Source organism: Hetaerina americana, unplaced genomic scaffold (genome assembly GCF_022747635.1).
Source record: "Hetaerina americana unplaced genomic scaffold, ioHetAmer1.1.p SCAF_16, whole genome shotgun sequence".
Classification (NCBI taxonomy): Eukaryota; Metazoa; Arthropoda; class Insecta; order Odonata; family Calopterygidae; genus Hetaerina; species Hetaerina americana.
This window is the reverse complement of record NW_027286719.1, coordinates 12,124,505-12,146,922: the sequence shown is the minus strand read 5'-3', so window position 1 is coordinate 12,146,922 and position 22,418 is coordinate 12,124,505.

The window sequence follows — 22,418 nt, the reverse complement described above, 5'->3', positions numbered from 1 at the left end:
GAGGCCAATAAGTAATTATTGAGAGACTCAGAGCCATGTATGAAGAGAATATCCATGTCATCTATGTAGCGGACCCAGAAAAGAGTTTGGAAGGGTTGCTTTGAGAGGAAAGTCTCTTCGAGATGGCCTATGAAGAGCTTGGCGCATGATAGTGTCATCCTCGTTGATACTCCAAAATATTTGTTTATATAATCAATTGTAATTTCAAGGAAAACCTTATTTTTTAATATTTAATACAAAAATTCGAAAATTATATTTTTTATTTTGTTCCCGGTAACGCAAATGAAGGAATGCAATTGACATCCCCTGTTAATATAAACTCTATGCGCGGTATTTTTTTATCTTCATTGATTCTCCCAATCCAAGCTTAAATCACCCCAAAATGAAAATTTTGACTTTTTCACCTGCCTTACATTTTTATCCAAGAAATGTTAAATAAAATATTAAATTCAACGCCTGGAATTTGATGCGGCATTTTTCACGATGGACACCAGAAACATTGTTAATTACTTGTAATGAATCGAAGTAAAATGCCTTTCGCATGTATACCATTCGTCGGATTTTAAAAGGTAAACCGTCTCATTCGTCATCCGGAGTATTGAATTTGTAATAGATCCTTCATGTCAATCAAATAATGAAAAGAAGTAAAAATGGTATTTGAGGATTGCAACAATAAATCAACGATATGTATTCATGGAGGATTTTTCAAAAAGTGGAAGGACTAATTATTGAGAATAAAGAAACATTATATTACTGTGCTCCAAAATTGTTGCACCTGATTCAAAAATTATTTTCGTGAACTGCTGCTTGTATTTGTAAAATACTAAAATATTGAATTGAATTGATGTACTCTGTAAAGTTAATAACGTCAGGAAAAAATTACCTCCACTCAGTTTTAGTGATACATTAATTCCACTCAAACCTTCAAAATTTTCATTCAAACCCGCGTCGACAAAAGAGAGAGCGAAGCTTATGAAAAGACAACAATTATCACAAAAATAAAGCAAAATATTGCTTTAACGATTGCAGAGCTTAACTCCTACTTAGAATTTGACATATTAAGATTGTAATATTAATTCTTACATACAGTAAGTTCTCTATCTATTAGTTAGTATTTAGTTCTCTATTTCCCCTGATCACTTACATATAAAGTCAAACTGTTCCCGAAAGATACGTTACTTGGAAAACCACAAGCTTATGTACAGCGGTAGATACCCAGAGTTAATGAGCCGTTAGGTGGTCGAAAAATCTACACTTTAAGATAACATGCAGAAAGGAGAGGAATTGGTGGGAATGGGTAATTATGGAGCGTAAATATGAGATCTTCTGTCTTTCTCTCTCTTTCTTGAAATCTTTATTCTTGCAGTCCTTCACCGTGGGACCAATAAATAACATAAAATGTATGCTCAGGTGACGATCTTATTTCTTAAACGATTGATAGAAATCAAAGGAGAGCAAGTACTAATCGCATCAATTGTTGCGGTTTAGGTGATATATGGAGAGTAGTACTTCAAGTCATAGACAGACAAATATTTTGTCATTTGACATCGATTTCTCCTCAGACATTCGTTTTATCTAAAAAGCTTCAAAATAATATTCTTAAATTGATTTCAACATCTAGAGTTGAAGTTACGATGAACGTTGCGTTATTTTAACATGACGCAAGAGTAAAATTGTAGAATGAGAAATGCATTTAAGTGTTTAAATTATGAATAAAATCTATTTGTAAGTTATAATACCTGTACATCATAGCCATTCGTTTGATAAAAAACGTCGTAGAGAAAATTACATAATTCTATCTTATGCGTTTTTACTTTGGAAAATTGTGCATCGTCATTGACTTTTACATGCTTAAATAAATACGTTAAAGCTACCTGACTGAAAAATTGCCATTCAATTGATGTTAGGCAATGAACGTCGATGGAAAAAAAATCTTGATTTAATTCATGATAAAAACTTGAAAGAAATATCTTCTGTGCACAAATATGATGAAAGCTAAAATACGGAAAACGGAGGGTTGCTTTTACTGGGGATTTTTCACTTTTTATCACGCACATGAGATTATTTTTAAGGTACACAGCATTTGGAAGTACATTTTTTTCCCGAATTCGTATTTCATATATATTGCCTCATCTTTACGATAAATTACCTAAATAACTTACTCTTACGAAAAATGTGCTTTATATGCCTACCCAAGAAATATTTTCAATTTATTTTTTTATAATTAAATGATTTGCCCTCATATTTGGAACATTGGCACAAAACATTGGTAAACATTAATTATAACGCAAAACTCTAGCCATGCATAATTTCTTTTGTGTTCCTAAACCTAAAATAGGAATGCATGTGTATCATGCGATCCTATTACTATTTTCGAGAATGAAATGTGGCAGGGAGAGCCGATAAGAATAACACAATGAAAAACCGAAAAATTAACTATATTCACAGAATTGATATTAATATAATTAACATTAGTTTTCGTGTTGATATCACTCGTGGATCCATATAATAGATCATCTTCTATATATCCCGGCATTTTGTAAGGCTATTTTCATAAGATACTTAATTTTACAAAGGTCAAATCCAATTCCTTGCTTTGCTATAGTCAGTATCAATTTGGGTATCTGAGTAGTGAGTGAAAATATTCATTGCGAGAGGAGTAAGTTAATCATATTATCGCTCATACTGAATCACAATACGGAAGATTAAACAGCATCGACACTAGAGCGTTTCGGTTTCCGGGGTTTTAAATGATGCCGCCTCATGCTCGATGCTTCACCCACTCGTGTCGGTGAGTGTGGCTTGAGTTGCGAAAAGCAGCGGAAAGGCGACGGGGGAGCTGGGATAGAGAGAGAAAAGAGGGAGAGGTGAAGTTAGCGCGAAAGAGCGTTGGGAGTTTTGCAATGGGAGCGAAGCGAGTAGATCGTCGGTTGAGGAGTGGGAAGCGGTTCGCTGGTGGAGATGGTCGGGAGCGCATTTAGCTGCCGCGAGTTTGAAAGTGCAGTTAAATTGGAATGTAAGGCTCCTGGATATGGTGTAATGGGCCGGAAAGGAAATTGCTTGGAGGGCAGATCAGGAAGTGTGGGAAGATTCCTTGGTGTATAGTTAATAGCGGTGCACAACATGTGGAAGTATGAAAGAAATTTTGAAAGAGAACTTAAGTTGAAGGGAAAATTGGGAAATAAGGCATTATTCTAATGTCAAAGTGTTCAATTTTTGTAACTGGAATGGGAAGTAAAGCTCCCAAGAGTGTAATTTAGGAAACGAGACGTGGCAAATATAAGAAATATTAAATTATTTAATCATCCCCACCCACACCTGAGCAGTCCGAGACATGTACAGGTTGCGGATTAGAATCCTCTCCCTCCAATCTATTCCTAGGTTCTGCAATATACTCATTAGTTTTTCCCAATTCACTCTATAAAACGCCTTTTCGAAATCAACGAAACAGGCAAATACCTCCTGGTTGTAAACTTCATTCCCCTTGATTAGTAATCTCATTACTGCAATGGCATCACGCGTACCTCTCCCCTTCCTAAACCCAAACTGGTCATTCCCTAAGTAATCATTTGCTCTATTCTCTATCCTTTTGCTTATAATTCTTAGAATAACTTTAGCTGCGTGGAATATCAAACTAATTGTCTTGTAGTCCTCTCATGGCGTAGCCTTAACCTTTTTCGGAATAGGATCTAACACTGATCTCAAAAAGTCTTCCGGCCAAATTTCTTCTTCATAGATACTACGAGTCAGCCCATATAGCCTCTTCCTCCAAATTTTCTCATACATTTCAGTAATTTCGTAGGAATGTTATCCATCCCCATGGATGCATTTAGTTTCATCTCCCTTAATGCCCTTTCTATCTCATCGTCAAGTATGCCTGGTCTTAAGCTATACCTGTATATTCCTCTACGTCATGTTCCTTTTCTATGTCGAACTTTTTTGGTCTAAGTCGTTCATTATACAGTTCTTCTATATATTCCCTCCTTCTCTCTTGGACCTTTCCTGCATCAACTATTATCTTACCCAGTTTATCTGTAACTGTTAGCATAGATCTTCCTTTCTTACTTCCCGATAAATATTTAACTTTGCTGTACAACGAACCAATTTCACTCTTCCTCTGCAAACTTTCCTATACTCACGCTGGGTCTTCCATCATGCTTCTTTTGCTTTATTTTTTGCTCGCCTCAATTTATTGTTTGATTCTTTGTACTTCATTTTGCCTAACTCTGTGTTTACATTTTTCCATTTTCTCCGCTCATCCATCTTTTTAATCATCTCATCCGTGATCCATGGTTTCGTAGTCCTTTTCGTGTTAACGGTTCCAAAAGTGCCTTTTGCGGCTTTAGAAAACCCTTCCTTGATACTTTCCCAGGTTTCTTCGATAGTAATTAGCTCTTAACATCCTCCATGATTTCCTCTACAGCCTGTTGGTACTCTTTCCTTTTTAAACCATTTAATGCTTCTACATTCCATTTTCTAACCCGCCGCCCCTGCCTTATCTTTTTGAAACGGACGCTACATTTCATAACAACTAAATTTTGGTCAGAGTCCGCATCCGCTACCGGGAGGCTGTGAGAATTTATTACACTACTCTTAAACCTGTGTCTAGCCAGAATATAATCTAGCTGATGCCTTTCTGAGTAACCTGGCATTTTCCATGTATACCTGCGTCTTTTGTGTTGTCTAAACCATCACCAACGTTGGTGATGACTAATCCCTGTTTCCTGCAGAACTCAACTGCTTTCTCCCCGCGGTCAATCCTCGTGCCTAAACCGTAGTCCCCCACCTCATCGCCATCTCTTCCTTTGTCTACCGTCGCATTCCAATCCCCCATCGCTATCAAATGTTTCCCTGACCCGCGATTATGTCCTGTAATTAATCGTATATCCTATCGATCGCTTCCCCCGTATGGTTGCTTCGTGGCATGTATACCTGAATAGTAAAAAAGTTCGTCGGTTCTGCTTTTATCTCTACTAGCAGTATTCTATCCGTTACCGGCTACATATTGAGTATATATATATATATATATATATATATATATATATATATATATATATATATATATATATATATATATATATACATTCAAACACGAAATCCCGCCAAACGGCGAATAAATACTCATATATACAGAAACAGATATAAGGAAAAGGGATAGGAACACATATAAAGGACGAACACAATAAAGGTGGGGAAGGCGGAATCGAACGGATCACAAGAGTAAAAATATTTCCTTGACCGGGACTCGAACCTCGGATCTTTCCACTTGCCGGGCGGATGCTCTTAACCACTTGAGCTATGGTTCAATTTATTTTTATTCGGTCTAGTATGTTACACTGCTAGTGTTTACATTGTACACATTGTCAGCTTACAGATTATGGTTACAGAATATTTTTTTCTTATTATGGTTACACACTTACATAGACATAAATTCATATACATGGCATAAAACAATTGTGACCATGAACAATACTGTGGAAGAAAATAATAAAGGCAGGGTTCACAAAATATAGAAGGAATTATTTGGATTAGCGACGGAACATTAGATTTGGTTGGAATTATTGATAGCTTTGAAGCACAGTTATTCAGAAAAACAACTTTTTAACCACGGACGAAGTGTGTCCGGTACCGGGGGCAGCCACATCCGTTCCACCAATGCTTGCATGCCTTTAGCGGAATGTTTATTCGCGGTTCTCATCTGTGTGAATTCCACGATTAGGGTGGTCATTATGAAGGATTTGAAGCTCGGAAAGAGCCGAAAGTGCAAGGTGATCAGATTCATGTCGGTAATGGCACCACCACCGAACACGTCCCAGGTTTTATAGATCTTTTTTAGAGCTTCCCATTCTCTGATTTTATCGTTGCATCCAAGGATGAGATGTGCGACGTTGTCTATTCGACCGCATGACGGACAAAGGTGCGAATCGGCTAGCCGAAGATGGTGCCTCACTTCCCTCGTCATGACTGTGTTCGCGATTAGGTTAAACATTCCACTACGTGCCTCATCGTTCGCCCTGCTGGTCGCCCAGTTTTTCCAAGAAATCGTTCTTTTTGATGTATAGTATTTTGTTGCTGCTCGGTAAGCGCTCTGACATACAGGGTCTTCACCCGAATTGCTTCTCCATCTCGCAGGAGAGAAGCGACTTTTTTCGTTTCTTCAAATGCCCTCCGGTGGCATACGTCGCGCGCGAGTTCCTGCCACGCGTCCTTGAGGAGTGCCTTGCGCCACGCGTCGTCACCGCCGAGGATGCGCAGGCTAAGCTTCGCGTAGACCACCTTCGCCTTTAGAGCTGTATCGGTTAAATTGAGACCACCCTGCTCAAACGGGCCATAGAGCTGGTTTCGGGACACTTTCTTTACGTAGCCATTCCAGATCATTTGGTTGGACACTCTAATAAAGTATGCGTTGTATTTAGTGGGTAAGGGCCATAGATGGGCCACATGCCATATCCTTGGGAAGACAATCTGGTTGAGGAGGCGGACGCGGGTCACGATCGGGAGGGAAGGGAGTGAAAGCTTTCCAACACTCCATTTTACATGATGGTCAATAATTCCCCAGTTTCGCTCAATCGTGGGAGCCAACTCCCTCTCCCACCAGAACCCCAAGATTTTGAGCGAGGGCGCTTCTGACCAACCGATGGAGTTCGAGGGCCGGTCGCCCTTCAGCAGCAAAAACCCGGATTTCAGGTTATTGAGGAAGATACCACCCTGCTCATATGACTTTAAAATGTCGTGGGCTAGGGCCATGTGGGACGGGTCGTCTACGAAGAGCGTTATGTCGTCAGCGTATGCGACGCCCAGGCAGACGGCGCCGTGACGACGTACCCCGATTCCACTGCTCTGTAGTCGTCTGAGTATGGGGTCTAAGGCAAGGGCGAACAGCAGCATTGACAGTGGGCAGCCCTGCCGAACGGAGTTACTGACGGGGATGGGCGGCGAGGTGGCATTGTTTATCCTAATTATAGAGTATATTCCGTTATACATCGTTGATACGGCACGAATGAAGTACTCGGGGAAGGTCATCTTCTTGAGCACGGTGAGAATCCATTCGATCCGGACCAGGTCAAATGCTTTCTCAAGATCGATAGCCACGAGTGATAAAAAACGATCACCATACAAGGGGGCGGAAAAAATGATGTCACGAATTAAAAGTGCTGCATCGAAAATGTTTCGCGTTTTCGACACGGCGTACTGGGATGGAGAGAGGACGATGTCGGCAGCAGCCGTCATTCTACATCGTAGGACGTGCGCCAATATTTTATAGTCAGCGTTTAAAAGGGCGATTGGCCTGAAGTCGTTGAACGACTTTGGCCGCGTCTTCTTTGGTATAAGCGTTATCACGGCGGTCCTCTGACTTGCAGTCAGAGAGCCACTAGCTAAAATACAGTTAAAAAGGTGGGTTAAAATAGGTTTTAAAAAATCCCAGTACGCTAAATAAAATTCAAAGGGTAGGCCGTCCAAGCCGGGTGCTTTGCCCTTCGGGAACATGGACGAGACGCAGTCCAGTTCGTCTGAACTTATGTCTCGACAAAAATCGTCTTTTTGATCTGTAGGAAGCGTAGGGAGAGGGGGGAGAGGGGGTGCGTCTCCCTCCTTCCATGGAGGATACCTGTTAAAGGTGTTTTGAAAGTGCCGGCCCGCTTCCTTAAGGAGGTCGGTGTCACCGGCGGCAGATTCTCTGACAGGGATTCTGTCTATATCGGAGCCAGAGGTGGATTTCATCCAGCGCCGAAGCTCAGATAGCGTTAGGGGGCCCCCTTTATCCGTGTCCAGTTCTTTTTGCCACTGTTGGGGAGCGTATTTTTGGAGCTCGTGGCCCAGGATAATTTTTTTTAGGGACGAAACTTGGGCGTGGAAACCCTCCGGCGCCACATCCTTACGCAGGAGCTCTTCCAGCGCTCGGCGGTAGAAGGAGATGGTGTAGTTCTTTTCCCTACGCCACTCGAAAGTTTGCCTTTTGATGTGGGTGACAATGCGGGGTTTGAAAACCTCGTCCCACCATAGAGCGAGGTTTGCACCGGGACGGAGTGCCGCGATCAGTGCACACACCCGGGTGCGGATAGAATCACGACGAGTCGCGTCCTCCAACACGCGGAGGTCCATGCGCCACACGGAGCCGCAGCGGTGGACGTGCGCGCCCGGGGTTGTGTCCGGGCACGTAACTCTCATGATCACTGCGCAGTGATCAGAGAAGGACACCGGGAGGGTGTCCACTGTCTGGACATCATTCTTTAGGGATGTCGAGACGAAGAGGTAGTCAATCCGCGTCCGAGAGTTAGGCCCTAATCGCGTGAAGGGGGCGGGACCGGCGCAATAAGAACGCACTGCGTCAATCGCTCTAATGGAGTCGAGCATCAGTGAGAGCGCCCGGCTTGGATAGTATGTCACGTTATCCCTGTTCGAGGCACTATCCTCTCGGCGGTAGATAGTGTTAAAATCTCCGCCCAATATGGCCTTCCCCGAGAAGGAATACAGGTAGGGGAGGAGAAGTTCATTGAAATATGTTTCGCGCTCTGCCCTCGCGCGCTCACCGGAGGGAGCGTAAAGGTTTGTGATATGGATACCATTCACGATAACGGACGTTATTCGGCCCGAGGGGTGGCGGCGAACATGAGAGAACGGAATGCCATTTCGGACTAGGGTGGTGGTGCCAGAATGACTTTCGGCGAAATTGCCGATAGCCTGAAAGATGTTCGCATCCCAGACTATGTCCTCCTTTACCTCTTGAAGGAGGATTACATCAGCCCTAAGGTCGCGGAGAAAACGTTGGAGGACTGCAATTTTTAAAGCGCTATGAACGCCAGCAATATTAAGCGAAACAATATTCATTGGTGGAATGAGAGGACAGCTATGGGCACCGGACATCACTTACCAGAGTCCTGGTCATGGCTTACGTCGCTTCGGTCGCGGCTCGAACCCGGGCGACGAGTGCTTCGCCGCTTCCCGGGACGCTTCGTCCGACGGGTCGACGATCGAGGTCTCGAGTTGCCACCGCATACCTCCCCTCCGACCTCGTCCGAAGAGGAAGACCCAGCCGTGGTTTCTACGAAGAGCGGGTTACTCGGCGACATTCCACGGGGGGCCCTGTTCGAGCGAGCAGAGCTGTGGGCCGTCTCAGCCCAGGAGGTGGCCTCAGGGGAGGCGGGGTGGCGGACTGGTGGTATTCTGCCGAAGGGGCCCCATCGGGAGAAATTAGAGGAGATCGGTCGAATTGGTCTGCCTCTAGAGGAGCCCTCGGAAGATCGTCGACACCTTGGCTGTCCTCAAAGGAGAATGACGATGGAATGTCTGGGATTGTTGACGTCGACAAGGTTTTGCTCGTACATGTGTCAACTTCCGCGGCCGGTGATACTTTCTTGATTTTCCGTGATACCATAATGGAGGGGCCCGCCGTTGAGGAAGGGGGACAGTCGCAATCGGATACATCCTCCCCCGCTGTCACCCGTGATTCTCGGGGAGGTAGAAGCCCGTGAAGCAAGGATTGCGGGGAGAACGCATCGTTGGCGTGGCCAGAGAAAGGAAGGACGCAGGATGATCTGTCCTCTTTTGACGGGGTCACGGAGATAGGAGCCGGTGGTCGTGAGTGTGTATCCGAGCTGGTAGGGACTGCAGCTTGATCGATGTTCGAAATCAGCAGTGCAGTGTCGCCCGTCCTCTTCTTCTTCGGATCCCTTTCTTCCGTTGACGACTTTCGCTCCCTCTGAAATTTCCCTCCAAGTGGAGGGGGATGCGGGGGTTCGGCGGGAACAGCTGAGGGCGCACCCTCGATAAGTATCAGGGACCGCGCCCTCTCCTCCACAGCCATCTCGGGCTCATCTATCTCCTCGGCGGTGTTCGGATTGGAGGCCAAAAACATTGCCTCCGCATAGCTCTTCCCTCCCTGGTTCCGAGGGCAGGTCTTGCGCTCGTGGCCTTCTTGGTTGCAACGGGCGCAGGTGCGGCGCTGACCCTCGTAGATGATGATGGCCCGGTTGCCGCCGATATGGAGGTACGAGGGGATATTTCTTTCGACCGTCATCCGCACCACTCTCGTACCTGTTAACACGCGCGCCAATTTGTCGCCCTCCCACCTGTTCTCCCACGAGCGATGGATTTTTCCAAAACGCTGAAGTACGCCTGTTATATCTTCCAATGGGGTCTCCACGGGGAGACATAGAACCCTGACATTACAAGGGCTACCGGAGGTCTCGTCAATAGTAATCGTCGTCCTCGGATCATTTTTGGATGGAAACGGTAGTTTTCGTGGGATAAGATCTAGAATCCTCTTCATAGTAGCTTCAGTTGCCAATTTCAGGAATACCAAATGGCGGTTATATCCAAATTGGATCGCCACAATCTCTTCGGGTGTGAGGCCCAGCGACTCTAGTGTAAAGAGGTGGACCTCCAACGGAATAGGGGGTTTCGCCTTCTCATCAACTTGCAAGGCGAGCGTGTTTACGCGACGTACAACCATTTTGAAAGAAATCAAATGGAGCACGCCAGCGCCAAAAAAAGAAGAAGAGCGCACTGAAAGCACTCCAAGAAAGAAAGAAAGGAAAAAAAAACACTCGTGTGCACTCCCTCCCCGCTACGCGCACCCGGCGGTAGCAAATAAAAAGGAGCCTAAGCTCTACACTAGGAGTCAAGGTCAGTCTTGATCCACTAAACAAAACAAAAGTACGGCCTTCCCGGCGGAAGAAGTCGAGAGTCAAACTGCACGCTTCTTGATGAACTAGGCGGTCAACCGCCGCTCGAAACAAAACACGATCGGAACCTCGATTTCCGAGAGAGTCCGGCAGTGCCGCTCTCCAAACCCCGGCGGCCGAAGCCTCGGACGCCGGAGAATTTTAGACACTCGGTGAACACAGGCACGTCCTGCTATCGAGGCAGCTATCGAGGAAACGTAATATACCCTGAGATCCGTGGGTCTAATATGTCGCCAAGCGTCCCGATTCTTTAGCCAAGAGATGGCGTCAGGGGACTGTTTAACCCACCAAAGGAGAAATAGACAATACACAAGAGGGAAGGACAGTGGTTTAGAATTCATACAACATCATACAGGAAAGGAACAGTGCGTTTCGTGGCACGCATAGCCAGAAGAAAGAGATGAGCCACATTGGCCAAATACACATTCAAACACGAAATCCCGCCAAACGGCGAATAAATACTCATATATACAGAAACAGATATAAGGAAAAGGGATAGGAACACATATAAAGGACGAACACAATAAAGGTGGGGAAGGCGGAAACGAACGGATCACAAGAGTAAAAATTTTTCCTTGACCGGGACTCGAACCTCGGATCTTTCCACTTGCCGGGCGGATGCTCTTAACCACTTGAGCTATCGAGGAAACGTAATATACCCTGAGATCCGTGGGTCTAATATGTCGCCAAGCGTCCCGATTCTTTAGCCAAGAGATGGCGTCAGGGGACTGTATTTTTACTCTTGTGATCCGTTCGATTCCGCCTTCCCCACCTTTATTGTGTTCGTCCTTTATATGTGTTCCTATCCCTTTTCCTTATATCTGTTTCTGTATATATGAGTATATATATATATATATATATATATACATATATATATATATATATATATATATATATATATATATATATATATATATATATATCTTCGGAATGGAACGCTCTTCGGCGACGCACAAACATAAAAACACAGATGTAGATTTTTAGAATATAGAAACACAAAGAAAGGACACTTACAATATGTTTCTGAAGATTTCTATGAAGATTAGTTTCTAGAGATTCTGAAGACGACAGCTGAGCTGTCGAAACGTCAAATAACATATTGTGACTGTTCTTTCGTTGTGTCTCTATATTCAAAAAATTTACATCTGTGTTTATATATATATATATATATATATATATATATATATATATATATATATATATATATATATATGTATATGTGTGTGTGTATATATATATATATGTGTGTATATATGTATATATATATATGTATATATATATGTATATGTGTGTGTATGTTAATTATATATATATAATATAATATAACCGCAACCAATATATATACGAGGGTCATCCGGAAAGTAGTACCCGTTCGTGAAATAAAGACACAAAAGTAAATATTAACAAACATAAAAAATTTTATTTGAAAGAGGATACTTTAAACTACTTCTCAACATAATCTCCAAGCAAATTAAGGCATTTGTCATAACGTGTGACAAGTTTCTGTATTCCTGCTGCATAGTCCTTCGCCGCCAGCTCATTGAGATACGCGAGGGACCCATCTTGCACAAATTTTTGCATAATGCAGATGGTGTTTAACAATTTCATGAACAATTGTTCGAGAAACATTGGGAAAATGCTCACAGATGTCATCAATTGTGACGCGCCGATCGTTCCTCACGAATTCGTCAACTGAGCTCACCAGTTGGTCTGTAATGACAGACGGTCTCCCCGAACGCTCATCGTCGTGTGTGTTCATGTGGAGTGGATAATTCGGTCGGAGTAACACCTTTTTTCTGTATATGGAAAGGTCGAACCTTTGATTAATTATTTTCACAGTAAAATCCAGGAAATTTAAGGCACCGTCACTTTTAAACTCATTTGTGAATTCTAAACATACTTCTGATGAATTTATGAGAGTCAAAAAATTGCCTAATTTTCTTTTGGATCCAGTCCAAGCACAGAAGAAATCTTCAACATATCGGAAACAAGATAACACATTTTTTTGTAGGGGATGGTTTAAAGCAAAGCATTCTCTTTTCCGATTTTCAGTATAAATGTCCGCTAGGATGGGATCTACAATGTTGACCGCTGAACACAAAACTACTCTGATTCAAACATAATGCTAATAAATCACGCGATTAACTCGTCACAGGAGGTGGCGTTTTTGCCTTTACGAGGGCTGTCTCAGCTAATTGCAGGGCTTCCATCCTTGGGTACTTGTAAACATACTGGTGAAGTCGAAGGACACCATGATATATTTTCGCGGCAATTTTATATCTGACAACCTACTCGCGAGCTTGCATCAGTTCATGATGCTATCCTATATTGTTCTGCTCCAAACCCACTCCCACCAAGGCAGTGATGATAATCGACCGTCCCTTAATGAAGGTCAAACCATCGTAGACAAACAACACCCCTAATTAAAAGTAGAACAGAATGTGCTTGTTTTCCCCCCGCTATTTCTAACAACGGTGGAGTGTTACATTGTTTTCCTCATTTAACGATAATTGAATTAATATAAACTTTCACGAATATGAGCCAGTAGCCTTCCAATATATACCTTCCCCCTCCCATAGACCACTTATAGGTTGCTGCACATAAACTCAACTTACCCCCTCTCCTATCCCTTACTCCCCTCTTGGAGCCAAACTACGTGTGTGTGTGTGTATATATATATATATATATATTGGTTGCGGTAGTCCAGTGGGTAGAGCGTTCGACTGCTGACCGGAGGGTCCTGGGTTCGATTCCCGAGCAAGGCACTCTGGGCACCTGCAGCTCCACCCAAGCTAAAGTGATTTTTCGGGTACCAGATCTTCCTGGGAAACCATAACCGGCACAGGGAAAGGAACTGGCCCCCCTTCCCTGATGTGTGAATTTTCACACGCCGTATTGGGCTTAGTACTGGGTGATCTCTACCATCACCTACTAAACCGACCTTCGGGTTGATTACTGTGTTTATGGTTTTTATATATATATATATACATATACTTACTTACTTGAGTCTTACTTGAAGAAGGCCTCGGAGAAGGCCGAAAGCTTTAACAATTTACAATTTGAGTGCCTTTTAAAGTGTTACATTATATACATTGTTTATATATATATATCTGTATATATATACCATATATACATATATATATATATATGTATACATATGGTCCCAGAAGTACCCGGCCTGACCTGGATGTGGCGGTAATTGATTGAAACAAGTCCTTGTCTTAGAGTGTACGCAACCTATAAAGCATTTTTTTCAAGTTTTGAGGCAAAAGGTTTTTTAGTATTTATTTGGCAGCCATCAATGATGAAATTTTTAGTGCATCGGTGAAAATGAAGAAAATTGGTCATCGTTATGTTATACAATATTTTTATTTTATTATTATTATTATTAAAAATACACATGTGCTGATAGACAGTGTCAGGTGGCACACAAGTCCCGAATAATCGCAAAAGATAATAGATAAAATTAGAGTTCAAAACAGAAATCTCTTTAACAAAACGAGCGAATCCCCATCCCATATACATCCATTAATCAGCAAGAAAAAAAGATAAATTAAAAAAATTAAGCTATTACATATAATAAAATACACCACACATCAATCAAATTATTACATATATTGTTCGTTAGCAGGTTTCCGCGGCGATGAGTAAACTACATACGCGGACGGAGCCCGAAAAATGTGGAAATCATCTATTACATATATTCCTTACATCTATTCTTAATAGTATTGACGTTGTTAGGAAAGGGCTCGAATATATTTGCAGGTAAGGTGTTCCAATCAACAATTGTTATATTTAGAAAAGAAAACTTTTTTTATTTGTTCTCAGTGCCCGGCATTTTACCTTAAATTTGTGATCATTTCTGCCTATGAAATTTGGGTTCCCCGCCTATTTCCTAAGCTGCCCAAGCTTTCTCCCCCTTCAGAATGCGGAACATTCCACAAAGTCTGTTTACGTTCCTTCTAGTTTGCAGAGGTTCCCAGCCCAGCGTTTCTAGCATGTCAGACGCACTCTCCATCCTCCTATGCTTCCCCAGTACATATGTGACAGCCTTTCTTTGCACCTTTTGCAGTTTTTTGATATGACCTTCTTCATGAGAGTCCCGTAAAAGAGAAGCGTACTCAAAAATTGTTCTTACTAGGGTCTGATACGCCTTCTCCTTGGTTGCTCTAACGCTCCCTTTGAGGTTTCTCATCACCCAATGAGGAGTTTTGAAAGCTTTCTTAAAGATGTACGCCACATTTAGCCCCCACCCTAAGTCCTTAGTTAAATATACACCTAAGTATTTGCAAGTATCACGTCTAGGAATGACATTTTCTGAGAATTTATATTCCCTATTTTTTCCATTTACCTTGTTACTAAAAATGATGGATTTGCATTTGCTAACATTAGTATCCATCCCATTTTTTGTCACCCAATTCGCCATTTTATTAATGTCCCTTTGAAGTTTGTCACGGTCTTTCTCATTTTCGACTTTCCTGTAGATAATACAGTCTGAAAAAGTCTTTTTTTTTTGTATTACAATCCTAGAATTGGTGTACTGCAGCCCTCATTCCTTCCTATCCCATGCTAGCTCCTTCACTTCCCTATGGCTCTTCTTCCCCGTATCCTTCTTCACTTGCCCCAGATACTTGTCTCTTGGTCTTCCTCGGGGGGCTTTTCCTTCAATTTTTCATTCCATTTTACTTCCCACGTAACTGTTGTGCCTCATTACGTGGCCGACCCACCTTGTTCTTCTTTGGCGTATGGTGTTCCACAGAGTCCTCTCTTCTCCGATTCTTCTGTATGCCTCTTCGTTTCTCACCTTTTCCGTCCATTTGATTTTCAACATCCTCCTCCAGCACCAGGTCTCGAAGGCTTCTATTCTTTTCTGATCCGTTTTTCCAATGGTCCATGCTTCTGATCCGTAGAGGGCCATTGCCCATACGAATGTTTTCACGTACTGTTTCCTTGTCTCCAGTCTTATGCTCTTCGGGCAGAGTAGAGGCCTTTTAGCCATGAATGCCGCCTTAGCTTGTGCTATTCGACGCTTGATGTCTGACGTGCTTCTCCCATCCCAAGTAATGGTACTTCCCAGGTAGGTGAATGATTCCACTTGTTCCAATCTCTCTCCTTTCAGGCGGACGTCGGCCACTGTTTTCTCTCTTCCGCACACTAGCACCTTAGTTTTCTTCTTATTGGTTTTCATGTTGTGTTCCAGGAACACTTTTTCAATTTTGTTCAGTGAGTTCTGCAGGTCTGCCTTACATCCTGCTACGATAGCGATGTCATCAGCAAATCGTAACATGTTGATTTCCTCTCCATTCACTTTGATACCTTTTATTCCTTGTTCTTCTATTTCTTTTATCGCTTCTTCCATGTACATATTGAAGAGTTCTGGGGACAGGTTACATCCTTGTCGAACCCCTTTGTTAATTTTTACTTCTATATTTCTTCCTTCTTGCATGCGTATTGTGGCCACCTGATCCTTGTAGAGCCGATATATGATTCTTCTGTCATTGTAGTCCATTCCCAGCTTTTCCATAGTACTAAACATCTTATTCCACTCTACGTTATCGAATGCCTTCTCCAAGTCTACGAAGGCTATGTACAGTGGTTTTCTCACGTGGATCATTTTCTCTATTAGTAGTCTCCGGCATAGTATTGCCTCTCTTGTACCCCTATTCTTCCTAAATCCAAACTGGTTTTCTGACAGGTTTTCTTAGATTTTTCCTTCGATTCTTCTGCCTACTATCCGAGTCAGGACTTTGGAGGCATGTGACACTAGACTCAGTGTTCGGTGCTCCTCACATTTCTCAGCCCTTGCTCTCTTCGGTATGGTACGGCTAAAAGTCTTATCTGAGAATTAATATTTACTGGGTGATCATTTATATAGATTAAAAACAAGAAGATAGAAAAAAAAGAAGAAACAGATTTGAAAGACCTCAGCCCAACAAATATTTCATTGAATGTTTAGCAAGGTTTCACAGCACAAAGCAGAATTTTTCATAAACATTGATCAAATAAGTGTCCATTATTTCACACCCGAGACAAAAGGACAATGAAAACAATGGATTCAAAAGGGAGAACCGCCTCCAAAGAAGTTTCATCTTTAGGCAAGGTCATGGCGTTAATTTTTTGGGATGCACATTGGGTAGTGTTCATTGAATGTCTTGAAAAAGGAAAAAATATCAACGGCGAGTATAACGCGAACTTATTGCAACGTTAGAGCGAAGAAATCAGGGAAATTTGGCCGCATGTGTCTAAGAAGAAAGTGTCGTTTCATCAAGACAATGCACCAAATCACAAATCCGTTAATGCAAAGGCGGAAATTCATAAATTAAGGTTTGCATTGGTACCCCATATATCCTATTCACCGAATTTATTTCCCTCGGATTATTTTCATTTCGAAAAATCGAAAAAATGGCTCGGTGTTCAGAGATTTTCTAACCGTGATGAAGTGATGTCGGCAGTTAATGGCTAATTTGAGTGGCAAGACGGTTCTTATTATAAAAGGGGTGTCAAACTTAAAGAACATCGCTGGGAAAAGTGGAAAGAAGATTACGGTGAAAAAATGCATTTTTCCCAAACTTTGTGTTTCCTTTCCTCGGTCGGGTACTTCTGGGAGTTTCCTCGTAACTAACTTTTGGCGTCAAGATACTCTAGTAATGAAAATATTTTTGCGTGTATTTATTGGGCAAGATGACGTTTGTTTAATACGTTAATCATCGATACATCGGAATTTATCTATCTGTATTCTCTTTGTCCTCTCTTTATCCTTTGGCCTCTTGCTTATGTCTTACACGAACCCCTGACCACTCATAGAGACGATCTTGGAGCTGGACTCATCCACACACGTTAAATATAACAATTTGGTTTCTATCCCTACGAAACACCTTCTTTTTAATGTGAAATTCACAGCTCTCTGGTCAAATATTCCTGCATTTATTATTAGTCAAAGTGTTACATTTCGGTGTTAAACACGATACGCTTTAATTTTGATTTATATTAATTTAAAAGAATTATTATTATTAGTTTAAAAATTGTCATTTTCATTACAGCTTACAGTCGGTCATGCATGTTAAGTGACATTTTTTTACGTTTTTCAGATATATATTCATCGGTTTCTGATATTTAACACTGCCAAAGAAATAGTGATTTAGTTTCACTGCCAAAAATTTATAACAGGTCTACTTTTATTTCAAATTCGAGGCCTCGTCGTGAGGGGTTTGGCCTCTAACACCCAAAGGGAGGCTCCGTAAAACGATGCCGGTAGTGCAAAAGTAGTTAATTTGTTTTCGAGGGAAAAATATGCGCTTTTGCGCTCTATTTTCACTCTGCCAGAATGCTATGAATCCATATTTTCATTATGCCAGAATGCTATTTGTATCCATATAGATATGCATCAATTCAATAATTATTTATCAAACGTATTATTGCATTAATAAGCTTGTTAGCAGATTATTTTCCGGCCTCAAAAATTATATTAATAAGTGAATATTAACTATGTGATCTACGAGGCGTAAGGAAAGCAAAATTATATAGGCAGATTGCAAATGTAGTTGATTAGAATTTTTAAAAATTCTCTATTCTTCTCTCCTCTACCGAAATAATGCATAGTAGAATACGATACTTTATGATAAGATTTCACTATAGAGTGAGTGTATATTGCTAGGTATTGTAAGACGGTAAAAATCTTTCATAATAAAGTAAGTGAATGTGACATTTTTCAAGATATAAAGCTCTCACAGATATGAGCCAATGAAAAATCATTCAAATAACACTTTTTGAGAGGCCTTAAATAACTTCAACATTCAACCGACGATTTCAAACGGATATTGATATGGAATTTTCGATTTGATTAAATAATCATTATTCAGGAATTGAATATTTTATAATCTATCTTATAATCTATCTAATATGTAACCAAAACTGAGACTAATTTTGGGCTTTTCTGCCATTTGAATGTAGAGAGAAGCAGTACACAAACGATCGATAGGGTAATTTTATTCTGTTAAAAACATTTATGCGACAAGATTCATAGATAGCCTTCAAATGAGAATCCTTACATTTTTTTCCTTGTTTTCTATATATCTATGCTTTCAATAATATAGTTGAAACATCGCAAAAAAATCTATTTTTTTCTGTCAACAGAATAAACTTTTAAAGATATCCATACAGAAAAATTTGTCGCATTAGAATTTCATTGGTGTGCTGAAGTATTAGCACCCATTGACTGCAAACGTGAAGCGGTGAAAGGGACTGCGTCCTTAAATGAGCCCTGAAGCTTTGCTAGAGAGAGCCACGACAATTGATTCTGGTGAGTTCGAAAGGAAGGTAGTTCATTCAGCTCACTAATTTCCTCGGTTGGAGGAGTGCCGAGGCGTCTCGTCCAAGATGTTTGACCATTTTATTTATTGCAGCATTTAAAGATGTGCAATGAAAATCATTTATAAGAAAACGGAGTACATTTTGTTTTTACGTAATACGAAGCGAAGGTTTAACATAAAATTTGAGGGGCATTAAAGAAAGGATTACATTTTGTTATGAATCGTGAAAATGGAGATTATTTTTTGCCAGGGTAATTTAGGCAAGATTGTAGGGGCACAATGGAGTCTGTTCAGATATAGGTGGGTGGAAAATGAAAAAAGGTAAAATTATGAAAAACAAATGACAAAAGCATAGTAGGGGAAAAGAAGGGAAGGTTTGGCAGAAACGGCAATTCAAAAATATAATATTTTACGGATAATTTGTATGCTGCTATCCCAGGTTTAAAAGTGCAGCGGTGTATATTAAACGCATAGACTCATTGAAGATATACGGTGCCTGTCAGTGTAGGCACTGCTAATAACAGTTAATTGGCTGCTGTTAATTCGAAAAATGCCTGCCAGAAAATGTAGTTTTTCAACTCATTGTGAAAGCAGTGTAGACATTTTTTTCTATCGATCACTGCACCTCATCATCAAGTTATTTTTGGTTCCAAAGCCAACATAAAAATCTTCCGTTCAGTGGTACGTAAAGCAAAGGAAGTCGCAGCTGAAAATCAATTTAGATTTGGGAAGAGTGTATACAGTTTAAGGAGCTTGAGGACAGAAGCTTCTTCAGCCCATAATCTCCTTACACTGTAGAGTTTGAAAAATAAGCATGGGACTTCTATTGCATTCGTGAATTGGTAAATAGCGTTCAACACCATAGACTGGGGGAAAATGCAACTTTTCCGTGAGGACATGTGACACGGTATTTAATTTATAGATAAATTTTCCCCGATACCGCGAGACAAGGGACGCCGCGACTCTACTTGTTTTGAGGGCGCCAGGCTAGCCACATGGCTAGCCGCAGAGTCACGCCGCTGGCTGTCACCTGGCCCATCACACTCCTTGTCCCAGGGGAGGGCCCGCTCACCTTTCATGTGCCCCGGGGTGGGCAGCGGCTCTTCAGCACACGAAAAGGTGTGGGCGCTCCCAAGAAACCCGGACGCGTGGCGCCGACGCCTCGCGGTCCAATCTCGGGCCGCTGCAGGCACGGCGGCTGCTGGCTCCCGATGTTCCGGTCGGGGCCTGCGGGGGGCCAACACAGTGAGGTCGGTTATTTGCACGCGCACCACCGGTGTTCGCAGGCTGTCGGTGACTCGTCGATGATGGCACACGACCTTCTCTCTCGGACGTCTCACCACGAACCCTCTTTACCACGCGTTGGCCGGCACTCCCAGCGCGCGGCGCGCTCGTCTTTCTTCTCTTTTTTTTTACAGATAGCGCCACGCCGTTCTCCGGCTCGCGAGAGGGGCGCGCGTATTCGAACTGGCAGGTGACGCTGCGCCAAGCACAACGTCACAGACATTGGAGATTCATATAACGACAATACATTGAATCGGTGTATATGTGGACTTCAGCAATATTTGGACTCGGTAATGTAAATGTCCAAAAATTTAACGAATGTGATGTGAAAATGATTTTCTCTCCCACCAGCGTTTTTTACATTTACAATCATAGCAGCGAATATAGTGGAAAACAGAGTACGAGGTAAAAATCACTTTTATTTAACATGCAGGCGTTTTAATTGTAAAATTTTGCAGTTTATAAATAAAACTTTTAAAAATATCTGTGGATGAATCAAAGAAAAATGGCACGAATAAATAATGCAATTTTTAAAAATTGTATGACATTAATTCAAGGGGACTCTAAAAAAGGTGTTCGGCACTCGTTTCAGCAGTGATATAATTCAGCATTTACCTCTGAACTCCCGGTAGTCAAATCTAACATCCTTAACCAACCACAACATTTGGGTTATGCGTATTTTTCATTATGATATACAATAATCAGCAACCCTAGGACTCGTTGGACGTAGTTGGACTCCATTTGATATGTCTATCTCTTTAAAAATTATTTCTTGCTTCCATGGAGCAATGACTTCACGCCTCCCATTACTTTTTAATGCAATAAATCAGAGGTACGTACATTGAATCAGATATGTGTACCGTTTCGACTATCCTACCGGAGACAGTTATAATCTTCATGTACATAATACCCCACAAGCCGCCACAAGGGCGCGTGGCGGGAGGTGTTATGACACCACCCGTAATTAAAAAAAATAAACCGCATGCAAAAAGCCACAAATTTATACTATCCACAAACAAAACATGATATGCATTCATGCAAAAATACTTACACCCGAGACACATGCAAACACTCAAACTACGAACGAACATACACATGCATCTACAAATACGCCTAATAACGTTTAATACGTAAGTGACACTAATGTCCCGAATATTCGAGCGAATATTTTTGCACTCATCATCATGCAAACTCCTGCATAAATAAGTAACACGAACACCACTTTTCCTCCTTCATTATTGGGCTTAGTCTGACCGCCTTGAACTAATTACCTGTGTTTGGCCTGCCTGATAGATCCGATTGGAAATTAGGTCTTTTGGCCAATTTTGATTCAATATTCTCGGGAAATAGGTTACTTACACTTTTCATCGCAATATGGACAAAACAGTGGTATGCCTTGTTTTTTGGCATATGAGGCAGTCTGGCGGAAAATAATTAACGATTACTGGTAAGGGAAAGAAATAAAGACGGCCGGATGGAAACATTTTCATAGAAATTACAGAAAACAAGGCGAGGGAGTTAAAATAAAACTAAGGAAAGCAAATGGTGTACTAGTGGTAATATCCGACAAACTGTTGACAAAATGTGTGATAGTTATGAATCATTGCGGGTGAAAATGTCTCTAATGAGGACAAGGAGTTGGGGCAAGGGTGCAACACTACATCTACATCTACTCAATATCCCGCAAGTCACCGCAAAGGCATGCGGCGGGGGGTAATAGGACACCACCTGTAATTTAGAAAAGAAAAAAAACCGCCCGCAAAAACCAAAAACTCATACATCCACAAAAAACATGACATACATTAATGCAAGAAAATTACACCCCACACACATGCAAACACACAAAACTACCAACTAACATACACATGCACCTGAAAGTATACTTATCAGCTTTGCAGTGTTTAACTTTGCTCCGACTTGTAAATTAAATGTTTTTAATATTTCTAAAGTGACTTCGGTTGCTTGCAATTATGATTTCTGATTGTTCGGGGAAAGAATGAGTATTTGTATCTATCTGTACTGGAATCTATCTCCCTTATTTTATCTTTCTGGTCTGATCTACCTAAGTAGTGTGGGGCCACTATAATTCCTTCAGTGTCATAGTTAAACTCGTTTGTTCTGAACCTTTCTAAAAGTCTAA